Raw genomic sequence first — 5,993 nt, 5'->3', positions numbered from 1 at the left:
GAATCCAAAATATAAGCCTAATTACCCCTTGGCTTACTGTTAATTGGTCAAACTAGTTTCATAAGACATTGTCTCAACATAGAGGCTAAGTTTATGCAACTGGCCCCTGAGTATTATTCCAATCGCAAGCTTTGAGCAGAGCTGCGTACATAATCCGTCCTGAAGAATCTGTACTATATCATTATTTTGATATATGGAAGTAACTATTGCATTGAAAAGGTTGCTATACGAATCCCATATCAATAAATTAAACTCAATGTACTACTGAAATTGATTTGTGATGACACTGTATGCACTATTTTTAGTTTGTGTCACCAAGTGCAGTGTAAACTGAACACATCGGATAAGTGTCAATCTTAAAAGAAAAGTGTCTGCCAAAAAAAAATGTATATAGTCACAAAATCAGAATTGGTTATGAAGACCTGCAGTGTAAATGTAGCCTTATTTACTCTAGTACAGCACAAGTAATATAGCTTTGGTGAAATGTGACTTCTTACCACCACATTTTCCCTCTCCACATTTTCCCTCTCCACAAACTCGAACATAAAAACAGCACATGATGGGTGGTAGAGTTTTCTCCTTCTCTCCAGCTCTGCATAATTTATAAGTTCACCCCTGTACTCCACAATAAAATCTCCTTTGAAGAAGGAACCTTTTGCAAATAGTCCACGTCCTGCAAATACAACAAAACATTTACACCACAAAATAAATAAATCTTGCAGATAAAGCATGATTGCACACACAGAACACATCAATAGTAGCTTATTTAAAGGGGTCATATGACAACACACACACACACACACACACACACACAGAAGTGGGCAGCCAATGCTGCAGCACCTGGGGAGCAGTTGGGGGTTTGGTGCCTTGCTTAAGGGTCTCACCTCAGTCGTGGTATTGAGGGTGGACATTCACTCCCCCCACCGACAATTCCTGCTGGACCTGAGACTCAAACCCACTACCTTCGGGTTACAAGTCTGACTGTCTATCCATTAGGCCACGACTGCCCAGTATCATAAAATAATTTTTTGAGTGTGGCTGTTATTAAATTTAAACTAATTTGAATACAAATCTATTTCAAGTGATTACACATTTAGTCCACTAATTGGCTTAGATTAAAAAATATATTTCATTTAAATTTTTTTTTTTTTTATCATCATCATTACATAACACATGAACCTTGAAATTAAGATGTACCCAATGAAAAGTATAAAGTAAGTTTCAATACCATAAAGGTCACAAGATCAACATTTAATCATCACTGTGAATGGAGACGTCAATCATCAGCTGCGCGTGTGAACACTGCGCTTTGCGTGAATCCCAACACAACCGTCCTTTGCCAAATGATAAGCACACTACTATATCACGATTTTATTTTCTGTTCGATTAGTCTTCCTTACAAAACTATGGGGGACAGATTATATTAAGACTGTTCATTGTAAAATAGACATTTGATCTAGAATGCAATAAAGAAGGAAAATTTTTCAGTTTAAAAAGGCTATTATTCACCTCTTGTATGTGCTTTAAGTCTTAGACGTAGACCGCATTTTAATATTTGTTTTGCATAAATTACAGTTGATTCATGTGAAATATCCACTCCTGTACATCCTTTGCAATATCATCAGACGATCTCTTGTCGAAGGAAAGACTGTAAAGCCGCGCGATGCGTGATATCACAACACATGGCGGCAATGAACAAATTTAGTTTGTGATCTAGTCAGAAGAAGATGCTGCGTCCGCACTGCACAGCTTCAGTGCATTACAGGCTTGTGACTCATCAGAATGTAGCGTTTGGTCGCGCTATACCCATACTTGCTGGACAAAGTAGTTAGCTACAGGAAAAGCTACACTGTTTTAAAAGTAGCGTCGCTATTGTAAAGCTACTGAAAAATGTAGTTAAGCTAGTAGCGTCGCTACTTGTAGCTAACTACTCCCCAACACTGCCAATTCTCCAATGTATATTGGAGTTTTAAAAGGTGAACATATTGTCTTAGCCATTTTATTTCTCTTATTTGTTTTAATATGTGTATATCTTTGAATGATCTTGGTCAGGAAGCAGGGCAGGAAACAGTAAGTAGTACAGCATAAAAGAGCAGCATGGCGACCAAACAGGATTGCTAAAACAGCAACCTACTTGTAATCACCAACAACCTGGATTGTGGACATACTTTTAATGAATTACCTTTCTAGAGAGCCATGACACTTTATTGGATTATCACTGTGGAATTTGTATATATTTTCTATATACTTTCAGCCTGTTATGGACTGTTTTATGGTATAGAACAGGATAGTCCTGCATAGTTTTTCCCCAAACTTGTTTAATACTCACTTGAAACAAATATGCTTTAAACAGCCCCAGTTTTTCTAGTTTTATTGTAGTTTTAAGTTACATTTGGAGAATATAAATACAACTAATGTATACACTATTTATTCACTTTTTAAACACTCCCAAAAAGGCTGATCATTACAATATGATACATTGAAATAAAATTCTAAATTGCAATATTGCTTAATACTAGTCAAATTGCAAGGGCTGCAATTTAATTAAATAACTGTTTGCTGCCCATTTCTGAGCAAAGCATGGAACTGTGCTCATTTACATGCATGCATATCACTAAGCCTGATATGTATACATAATACATGTAATATGTACATTTTAATCAATTTTTTTTCGACTCTGACCAAAGTGTACATGTGTGCTTAGAAAGTGCTGTGCACAGATGACAGGTAGTGGTGGAAAGAGTATTAAGAAATTGTACTTAAGTATTGCTACTTAACGAATAATTTACTTGAGTACAAGTAAAAGTACTGAAAAATAATATGACTCAAGAAAGAGTAAAAAAGTAGTTTGTTGAAAAAAAGTTACTGCATTACAAAGTACTAGTATTATTTTTCTGTTTTTTATCCAAAATGAGACGATGTGAGCATTATGGAGCAAGGTTAACCTTAACCTTAACACTCATGTACTTTAATGTCTGTTTCACAAGTGAGACCTAGGAAATCCCTTATATGGACAAACGCATCAGATATCACTACAGCTGAATAGCATGCAGATAGAGACGCTTTGACTGATGAAACGTGGAAGACAATAAACACCCAATTGCAATACAACACTAATTGAAATAGCTTGTATCAAGGTTATTTTCGTAAACAAAAACTGAATCTAAGACTAAAACTATTGGTCAAAAAACATGTTCGTAAACTGAAATAAAATTTAAATGTCAAAATAAATGAAAAACTAAAGAATAATTAGCAAAAATAAATAATCGCATTCATGATTTAATAAGCTCTCATTCTCATTCAGATTTTCATGTGCCAGAAAATCTGACCTGTGGTTGTTTAGGGAAATACCTGTAGATAGTGCTTCATGCATGTGAGCTGAATCATAAACGGCTATTCACAGAGAATGCGTTTTTGCGTTTAACAAACAAGACGCAGGAAATGAAATGGGAAATAACTATAAAATATGAAATGGGAAATAATAATAATAATGCATACCTTACAGCGCATGGACGTTCAAAAGCGTGTTTGACGTGTGAGAACAACGTGAGAGTGAGTTAACAGACACAGAATTCAAATTTTTGGATGAGCTGACTTTAGTGAATAGTCATTTTGTCACGCTTTATGATTACTCACTGCTTGCCGTGTCCTGTGTAGCTTTAGAACTGGGATTGCATTGCTCATCTGAAGCGCATGCGCGCTGGAGCGGCTCCTCAAATTAAAGTGCAAAGATAATTTAAATCACCATATCGCATTTAATTTTGAGTAGTATCAGGTTTCAAAGCATTTTAGATTGTTTCTTTTTATTGTGTATGTTCATAGAGGGAGAGGCAGGACATAAAGTAGTGTGCACCGGTGGCTTGTCTGTGCAAAAGATCCAACAAATTAATGCATTGAAAACACAGATGGGAAAAAATTAAGTTTACAGAGTTTCAATGACGATTACAAAGAACTGGTTTCCTCAAATCCAGCACCGGAGGGGTCATTGTCCTGCAGAATTTAGCTCCAACCCTCATAGAAACTCAGCTGCCTGTAGCTTTCTAGTAACTCTGAAAACCTTTGCATATAAGTTGCATATTTTTGTTTTTTGTTCAATTGTTCAACAAGAATTATTTTATTTTCATTATTAAGAGGTTTGCACAAGAGTTAACTAAACTGTGCAAACATTCAACTTTGCTCAAATGAAATGTCTTACTTTGGTCTACACTGGACGTGTTCCATTACCTCTGCTAAACTATAATTACTAAAACTAAAACTGAAACTAAAATATATAAAAACTAAATAGAAATGTGTTCACAAAATAAAAACTACCATTAATGAACAAAACCATTCATGAAACTAACTAAAACTAAACTGAAATTATAGGATATTTGAAAATGATATTAAAGGGGTCATATGATGGTTTTTTAAAGATCATTATTTTGTGTATTTGGTGTAACAGAATATGCTGACATGCTTTAATGTTCAAAAAACACATTATTTTTCAAATACTGTTCACTGTAAAAAAAATCTGTAGTTTTTACAAAATAATTTTGGCAGCTGTGGTTGCCAGAATAATTTTGTAAAAAATACAGAAAAACTGTAAACACATTTACGGTCAAAAACTGTAAATTTTACAGTATAAAACTGTAATTTACAAACAAGAAAATTTAAATGTAAACCAGTAAATTCAACAATGCACACTGCTATTAAAATAAGTTTTGTACCTTTAACATACTGACAACCACCATAATAATGCAGTTGGTAAAAGAGAAAGCCACATGAAGAATCAAAGCTCATCACAAGTAGCTTCGCCACAAGCAGAAGTATATACTAATATATAGAAGGTGCACAGAGTCATTCATGCAAACACAAAACACCATCATGTAACACACATGATACATAAATAATGCATTAAACTTTCATTAAACAACAGAAGATGTAACATAAAGCCCAAATATACATAACTAATAACAAAAACTTTAAAAAAAGCCGTTTTAGGGGGGCATGGCAGAGTCTTAACTTTGATAAAGAATATCTCTTTGGTTTTGAGACTTTAGTCTTTGCAACTTCAGGGATCTTATCTATGCACAATCAGCTTCTAACACTCCAAAGAGAAAGGAAAACTTGAAATCGCATCATATGACCCCTTTAAAATAAAAACGAATTAAAAAATTCAAAACTATAATATCCTTGACTTGTATCACAGCAAAGATTATTATAAAGAATATTTTCTGTCTCACTGTGATAAGAAGCAACATGGAACCACAGAAGCTAACTGTTTCAAACACGACTGATGTTATATAGTGATTTTGGAGCAAAACATGATATTAGTCTCATAAATTGTCAAGTTTGACGCTATGTTAAGCAAACACTACCAATCCCTGTTGGCAGGAGCAACTGTTTTATAACTAATTTTGAAAAGTACATTCACGTATAAGATTATGTGGTTGTTATTAAGAAGGGCAAAAGCAAAGAAGGGTAAGTTAGGATTTAAAAGAAAAGAAAGGGTTTAAAACAGTGTGAATTGTAAAACAGTAAAAAATAACATGGTTTTATTAACAAGGTTCGGGAGGAGCACGATCAATTAATCAATCAGGCTGGCCCAGGTGGAGCTCGTCAGCTAATCACCTTAACAAGCACATACGTGTGTATATATACAGCCAACTTACCTCAGTTCCACAAAAGTTTTCCAGCATTCGGTTTTGCTCCTTTAGCCATTATTTCACAGACTCAACTTGTTCCGTACGTCAATGAGACCTGTACCGGGGATCTTTCGTATCCTCCGTCGCAATCTGCCGGCCCTAGGCTCACTCCTTTTCCGCCAGTCACTGCCGCCGAGCTTCATCGCGGCCATCGCTCTGCTCGACCAGCCACACGCACTCCAAAACACAGAGGCTTAACCTCGCCTCCACCGGCGAGACTTCCAACTTTCCCAACATCCTCATATCATTCGGCCATGCCAATATATCCTCCAATCGGAAAGTGGATAGTATTTAAGGCGGAAGCAAACG

This window comes from Sinocyclocheilus grahami, unplaced genomic scaffold (assembly GCF_001515645.1).
Source record: "Sinocyclocheilus grahami isolate Dianchi unplaced genomic scaffold, SAMN03320097.WGS_v1.1 scaffold545.1, whole genome shotgun sequence".
NCBI lineage: Eukaryota > Metazoa > Chordata > Actinopteri > Cypriniformes > Cyprinidae > Sinocyclocheilus > Sinocyclocheilus grahami.
This window is presented reverse-complemented; position numbering follows the sequence as displayed.